This window comes from Schistocerca americana, chromosome 8 (genome assembly GCF_021461395.2).
Source record: "Schistocerca americana isolate TAMUIC-IGC-003095 chromosome 8, iqSchAmer2.1, whole genome shotgun sequence".
NCBI classification, from domain to species: Eukaryota; Metazoa; Arthropoda; class Insecta; order Orthoptera; family Acrididae; genus Schistocerca; species Schistocerca americana.
In genome coordinates, this window is record NC_060126.1 from 280,018,232 (window position 1) to 280,026,955 (window position 8,724).

Below are 8,724 nucleotides of genomic sequence, written 5' to 3' on the forward strand. Positions count from 1 at the left end.
ATAGCCGATGCAGACAGATTTGCATCTAATATGGCCAAGAAAGCAAGACAAACATCCAGGAAGGTGAAAAAGAAGCTGAAAGACCTGCTAAAGGCCAAAGATGGGCAATCATATGCAGCAGGACAGTTTTAATTAACTGTAAGCAACAAATTTAAAAAGTATTTTCTTCATAGTCAATTTCCCGCTATCTAAAATCTTCAATACACATACCCCATTACGTCAGAAACTATCATAGATAAATGAATGAAGTTTTCAGAGTCTCTGCATAACATAAAAATCCACCTCTGGTACTACATTCATTAATGTTCCCCCATTAGGAAGTTCGCAAAAAAATGTTTTCTGCAGAAAAAATTTAATATTTTTTGTTAATAAATTTAAAAAGATATTTCTTAAAAACTATAGAATGGATAAAGTAGATTTGACTCTATTAGCATCATGTAACATACATTAAGAATATTAAGGTCCTGCATCAAATAGTTTTTTTTCAGAAATGGGTAAAATACTTGCCTAAATTAACATGGGTTAGGTAGGCAGGGTGTGGTCCCCTTAAGGTGACTTAATAGACCCGAGTGGTACCAGTCTACCGGTCGAAGTCGTAGCCATCTTCCTGCTGCATCAATAAACACCCCACCGTTCACATAGTGCTTTATGCGTTGTGCGTCCTTCATTTGGCCAAAAGTTTGGAAGTCGGAAGGTGCGAGATACAAACTGTAGGATGGGTGAGAACAGTCCAGAGAAGTTATGTGAGCTCCTCTCGGATGTGCAGACTTGTATGAGGCCTTGCGCTTCCATGGAGAAGGAGAAGATCGTTCGCATTTGTGTAGTGATGAAACCTCTGGAGTCATTCCTTCAACTTCCTGAGGAGCAGATGTAACAGAGTACCCCCACAGTTGCATGAGTTCAGAGCTATCAATAGAAACGCCGAGCAGTGAGGTGTTGATAGCGGCACGTCGGTTACTTCAAATGAGAATGTCCGCACATTCAAACGTAGCAAGAGTCACAGCAGAGTGCGGCCGTCCGGCACGCAGGAGATCGGACAGGTTTGAGCGACCTTGTTCGCAACTGGTGACATACGCCTCGTCGAACGACTCAATGTGCTTCAGCTCACTGCCAAGTCTCCGTAGATATTCTGCAAGTGCCTATGCATATCTGCTATGCTCTGTGTTTCCTCCAAAAGAGACTCAGTGGCAGCTGTCTGCTTGGATCGCACCTCTCTCACAGACGCAAATTTGAAGGCTATATATAGCGCCTCCAGCTATCGGATCTCCATGAAACTGTAGGGGCTAAAGCGGCAGTTTTCTACCATGTCCGACAGCAAATTCCGCACTTTTCAACCCGAGTTGACTGAGAAAAGGAAGTGTTGCGTTACTTACTGAACGTCGGCCGTTGTGGCGCTCCAGTCCGGAAACGCGCTGCTGCTACGGTCGCAGGTTCGAATCCTGCCTCGGGCATGGATGTTAGGTTTATGTAGTTCTAAGTTCTAGGGGACTAATGAACTCAGATTTTAAGTCCCATAGCGCTCAGAGTCATTTTGAACTTATTGAACGCTCCTCGTACATTAATTTAATTAGCAATCAATGTTCTACAATGCTGGCCATTAATGTTCCAACATTGGGAAAGATAACGTATGTTAACTTCTATTGTGGATATATACGCTACTGGCCATTAAAATTGCTACACCATGAAGATGACGTGCTACAGACGCGAAATATAAACGACAGGAAGAAGATGCTGTGATATGCAAATGATAAGCTTTTCAGAGCATTCACACAAGGCTGGCGCTGGTGGTGACACCTACAACGTGGTGACATGAGAAAAGTTTCCAACCGATCTCTCATACACAAACAGCAGTTGACCGGCGTTGCCTGATGAAACGTTGTGATGCCTCGTGTAAGGAGGCGAAATGCGTACCATCACGTTTCCGACTTTGATAAAGGTCGGATTGTAGCCTATCGCGATTGCGGTTTATCGTATCCCGACATTGCTACTCGCATTGGTCGAGATCCAATGACTGTTCGCAGAATATTGAATCGGTGGGTTCAGGAGAGTAATACGGAACACCGCGCTGGATCCCAACGGCCTCGTATCACTAGCAGTCGAGATGACAGGCATCTTATCAGCATGGCTGCAACGGATCGTGCAGCCACGTCTCGATCCCTGAGTCAACAGATAGGGACGTTTGCAAGACAACAACCATTTGCACGAACAGTTCGACGACGTTTGCAGCAGCGTAGACTATCAGCTCGGAGACCATGGCTGCGGTTATCCTTGACGCTGCATCACAGACAGGAGCGCCTGCGATGGTGTTCTCAACGATAAGCCTGGGTGCACGAATAGCGAAATGTAATTTTTTCGGATGAATGCAGGTTCTGTTTACAGCATCATGATGGTCGCATCCGTGTTTGGCGACATCGCGGTGAACGCACATTGGAAGCGTGTATTCGTCATCGCCATACTGGCGTATCACCCAGCGTGATGGTATGGGGTGCCATTGGTTACGCGTCTCGGTCTTCTCTTGTTCGCATTGACGGCACTTTGAACAGTGGACGTTACATTTCAGATGTGTTACGACCCGTAGCTCTACCCTTCATTCGATCCCTGCGAAACCCTACATTTCAGCAGGATAATGCACGACCGCATGTTGCAGGTCCAGTACGGGCCTTCCCAGGTACAGAAAATGTTCGACTGCTGCCCTGGCCAGTCATCAGTCCCCTAGAACTTAGAACTACTTAAACCTAACGAACCTAAGGACAGAACACAACACCCAGTCATCACGAGGCAGAGAAAATCCCTGACCCCGCCGGGAATCGAACCCGGGAACCCGGGCGTCGGAAGCGAGAACGATACCGCACGACCACGAGCTGCGGACTCTTTTGTCAGGCTATAACACATGCTGGTACCAGCTAGTAGCGGGGAAGTGCATGCCCTGGCAGGAATTTCACTGACATCGCCATTAACACATTCTTTTCAGCATCACTCCCTCATTTTCAAGTGACATCATCGCATCACTGCCCTGTGAAGACCACGCTTATCCCAGCATCCCCCTTCAGTACCCTGTTCCACACCCTCACCTGTTGCACTTAATGCCCAGTTCGTCGCCGCACCCCTACCCCTACCCCCACCATGCCACCGATTATCCTCTGCACCTGCAAGCTTAGTGCCCCCGTTCATCAATTGCATGAAAATTCAGCTGCCCACCCTACGAGCAGAAGTAATTTGCATGCAGTGTTGTACTGCAGCGAAGCCACGAGTTGATGATGTCTGCAATCATGCTAAACGAGAGTAATTTAATGTGTATGATGTTTTTAAAACACATAATTCTAAAGTGAGGACTGTCATTTCTTCGCTGGCTTTACATATATCTCAGTCACATGTTGAGTTGCTTGGATTGAGTAAAGAAGAAGGTAACAAGTGAATTTGTTGTAAACCTCTGTGAAAGAAATTACAACTTTCTGCATCAGGAATGGAAAAACCTGACATTGGATGACTGTGAAAGGAGGAATATTGTTCATATAGACAAGAAACAAGAGTTACTATACTTTAAAGTACCCAGTTTTGACTACTTCCCTATTTCACCCAACTACCTGACTCCCATGCATGTGGATCATCGTAAATAGGAGATCTGTTTAGGACTTTTGGCAGGGTAGGGAATGTGGAAACAAATATACATGTACAAAATGTTTATTAAGCTCTACCTATAAATTTACACTCTGTAAACAACTCTGTCATTATTTAGGCTTGAAATGGTCTTAGCAAGATACAGCTTAATTTTTTAAAATGAGGACAGGTTATCACATGGAAGCAGCAATGATGAAACACTTGCAGCATTCCATGAAACATGCAGCCACGTCACCAGCACATGCAGATGGGGGTTTCGTTGTTATACTTTTGGTTTTATGCTTTGCAAATGATTGTTGTACGGGTAGTATACCACATCTAAATATAATGGAACCGTCCTTTCTAAGCAGCCAACATCGAAATAGAGTTTTATAAATAGACTTTTTGAGTGCCCTTTAATGTAGTACACACGCTCCAATCCACCATTTTCGGCTAGGACTCCAGCATGTGGCCACTTACCAATGCTGTTTACAATAACTGCTTATATCTTTTATTCCTCTCTCATAGTTATATGTCTTAATACACTATATTTAAAGCTACATCTAAATCTAACTGGACTTAAAGGTGTAATTCCTTAATACTTGTAGAATAATATTGGTGGTGTTGAGAAGAACAATGTAATAGTGAGAGAATATATTCCTCCTACTTTCATGGACCATATATGTAGATGGCACTGCTATGCGCGATTGCTCTGAAGTACTAGCAATTTGCCTATCCAAGCGCGTAACACACTTCATGCTTGTTCGTCGTTTGCTGCATGCTGCCTTCATGGTTTTGCTGTTTTAATGACCAGTTGTTTACTAGAAGTGCTGGAAAAGGGGGTAGAGGGAACGAGGCTTCTCAGCCTCTAATACAACTTGGGTTGTTTCGACCACTTCAATAAACTAAAAACATGAAATGAATTGGAAGCATTAGAAGTTATCTAACTTTCTCTCATCAGCCAGCAAAGCGACGGCGTGGTTGGGCCGTATCAGATGGGGACGCGTTTGTCGGTGTGCGATCCTCCACGGCTCACGGCTGAGGCCGGCTGGACAGGATGTTTACACGGAGTGTGGGCCAACGCGCCGGCGGCATGCTTCGTTGCGGACGCAGTGGAGCTACGGCTACTGTGCGTGTCTAGCACGGCCGTGTAAATGACCCGTTCTCTCTGCACAGGTCAGGAACTACCGTGCAGCAGTGTTATACATGGGTTTCTCTGCTTACAGGATTACGATTCTTCCTAAAGAAATCTTATCAGCCGGCCGGGGTGGCTGAGCGGTTCTAGGCGCTACAGTCTGTATCCGCGCGACCGCTACGGTCGCAGGTTCGAATCCTGCCTCGGGCATGGATGTGTGTGATGTCCTTAGTTAGTAAGGTTTAAGGAGTTCTAAGTTGTAGGGGACTGATCACCTCAGATGTTAAGTCCCATAGTGCTCAGAGCCATTTGAACCATCTCTCCGTTTCTTGATAATTACTGGAATTGTCTCATGGACATGAGATCTAATATATGTACCTAAAGGGCTATGAACACATTTTTCAATAGAAGAGATTTGTTTCACAGTAGCGAAGATAAGCAAATGGTCGCAGCTCTTAAGGTATGAACTTCAGAGCCAATATTTATTGGACGTAGTTTCTTGTTCAGGTTCATACTTCCACCTTTAAAAATATGGAAAGCAGAAAGTTGTAGTAGCAGAAATTTGTTCCACAGTATCGATGTATTTCGGAGCCAGTGTTCGCTCGATTTTTTTGATTTGAATCATCGTGCCTGTCATATCACGTAATATTGACGATTTCTCCTTGGGCGCTGTGGATATTCTTCAGTTGCTTGTAAATTCGCGGACAAGTTCGTCACTCCCTGGATAGACCTTCACTTGAAATCAGCTCAAATTCCAGATGAAAACCGGCTTACGAACTCATAATATAATATTGCTAGGTGATATGCCTGGTGAACCACAATTCACACCTTCTCATGACAGAGTTTCGCGATTCTAGCGAAATTTCTACCCCTGATTTTTCTGGAAGATACTGTCTGTTTCGAATATTCATGATAAAGTGTTAATATGCGGTTAGCATCATACACACACAATGCAGCATTTTCTCATGTTACTCTTGTTTCCGTATCTACAATGTCCAGTTCCGTCACTAAGTTACTTCTTTTGTACTTCCATTAATGCTGATATCTTAACTGGATCTCCCGAATTAAAAGTTCGAAAGTGGAACGGAAAAAAAATTTTCTTTATTGAGACTCAATGGCAAGAGAAAGAATATTTAGGAGCTTTAACTGGAAAATTAAACGTAGAATGAACTCTGAAGGAACCACTTTATGTAACTCGCCTCTTAGTTCCGGCATAGGAATGTGTGACAAAGGAGAGATGTGACAAACAAGAACTTTTGCAGCCAAGACAGCGTATTGAAATACTTTTATTTCTTCAGTGACCGGACACGACAGGTTTATGGTTTAGCTGTCCCTTTCGGATTTTCCGAAATTGTTATTACTGTACATGAATCGTACGACCGAGGCACCACATTGGTTTGTCAAATACATAAAATAGAGTAATTAGAAAGCACGTAGCACCAACAGTGTGTTGCGGAGTGGAGGGGAGTTTGTCCGTTGTAGCTAACGCCCATCAGTAAAGAGCTCTAGCGCTGTCCGGTTAGTGAGCAAACAAAAACATTTCAACATGCGATCTTGGCTGCAAAAATTTGTATTTATCAGTAAAGATCAGATCGCGTCCAACAACATATGCAACTTCACAGAAGACAGATGGCTAGCGTACGTGATGGTGCGTAGTGGTATGATCGAAAGGAAACTGATGAAAACATATAGTAAGAGCTAAAGAATAGTAAACAACTTTTATAATTGAAAACCGACCACACTCTTATACCAGTTACTTCTGTTATTAATGACATGATGGTCGATGTCAGCTCTGAAATGTATTTCGTGACACAGTTCACATGGAAAGGAGTGCAGTCGTTAAGGGATTACCGCAAACCACTGGCGCGAGGCTGTTACAAAACACTTTGCTACCTGGTGCACGCATAACAAGGGACCTCACTGCCCGTCTCGGTAACCTCTGACCCTTCAATCAGTAAACTCGGCATTTAATAGTCCTCCGGAAAAAGAAAAATTCGGTACAGCTACAATACAAAAGAGGCGCAGTTCGAAAAGCTTTCCTCTGTTTTAATTCTTTGAAACGACGATGTAGGTCCAAAAGAAATATAAGGTTCCTTCCATTTCCAAAGTATCTTGTGTTAAGCAGCTGCAGATAACGAAAGTAGCCGAGGAAATTCAATTTAATTTTTACTCTTCTGTGTACTATCGAATTACATCATGAACAACATTCTTTGGGAGGCCGAAAGCTGATGCGACCTGGTTCTCCAGTGAAGAAGCAGAGTCAAGAAGCATAAATTATATGATCTCACATAAAAAAAATCGGTTAAAGTGAACTGCGCCATATGCAAGTTAAGCAAGTATCTGAAGGTAACCTACCAACTGAAGGACGCGAAACAACAAGTTTCTTCAAATGTGTTGTTTTCTATCCGAATGAAATCAACAGAAACTACTAGAAGGTGTGCACTGTGGTCGTGAATAATATTTTGTCACAATTTGCATCAAATCAGTTTTTTGTCAAAAGGTAACAGCAGAATTATATTTGACAAGAGTTTTTCTTTGGTAACTCTCACACTCCCTTCCCTCCCACCCTACTCCTACGATTAATGTATGGCTAACTTTAATTTCTCTATAAGGTCGTTATTGATCTTCTAAGTAGTCATTACTAAGTATTACGCATTTAGCCAATTTCTCTAAGAATGTGACAGCGTTCTCTCTCTCTCTCTCTCTCTCTCTCTCTAGTTTAAACGAATAAAAATTGATATCGAACACTTGAACGCTATGAATCTCCTTACATACAAGCTTTTCAATGTCTATGACAAAACTGTGCGAAACAGGAAATGAGAAGATTCATGGCAGGTGCCCGAAAGTGTTAACGGTAATGACGTTTCTATCGCAATGTAGACCTAATGGTCTGAGAACCGCTCCGACAATATTAATGTGTGACAGATTCTAGAAACAGTCGTTACCTCAGCAGTTCATACAAACATTTAACACAAAGCCGTAACTAGTTATACACACAGAGTATGTGTAACTGAAATACATGTATGAGAATTTCAAAAATGCCTTCAAATCGTCAGAACGAGATTTGATCTACTTGTTGGTTCCTGGTAAAAAGAGGAAATACTCGAAAATGTGTTACCTCTTCCCCTATGAACCGAATTATTCTTTTCTCGTTTGAAACCTACTGTCCTAATTCAGTGTCATGCCACGATCTTCAAGTATAAAACCCGTTAGTGTGGAATACAGGATAGTTCGATCGAAAAGAAAGAGCTGTTTCTCATAACCCTCCCCTCCCCCTCCGCAACCAGTACCCACCCCCTACCCCCCCTTCCGTTTTGTTCATCCCGTATCTATTATCCACTGCTTATGACGTTTTCCGTTGACGGGACTTCACCGCTAATCTTGCTTCCTATAGTTTAGAAAGTTTTCTAAATTTCTAAACGTTGCTTGTACTTTTTCCAAAGAGTGGGGCTGAAGAAACAAACCAAAAACCGGACGGAAGGCGCAGCTGGGCCGCAGATGGCTTTGCACGCTCTCCCTCGCAAATGATTTATGCGACTATATAAGTCACGTGGTCAAAGGAAATCGTAGTGCCATTTCTGACAGCTATGATGAACGAAGCACCGCTCTGGAGATTAAAGTGAGGTAAGAAGAGCTGAAAGCAAAAATAAAAACTGTACAAAGATTGAAGCCGCCTCCTTAGGATATTACTTCGGCATTAGTAATTCTATCAGATAGATACTTCTGTACGACTGAGCAAAGTGCTCAAATGTCTAGAGCAATGTTATTCACAACATTTACGTACTTCCGCAGACAGCGCTCTAATTTATCCTACAACACGCTATGTTTGTTCTGCAGACTCCGGAACTTGGTTCATGAGAGAGCTTGTACGACTGCACTTGCTACTCGACGCGCCTTAAGATACTTGGCCAAGATTTATGACTCGCCTGGGTGTCCACACTTGTTGCCGAGTACGCCGAGATCTTGTTCACGCCTGGCCTGAATAGTTATTG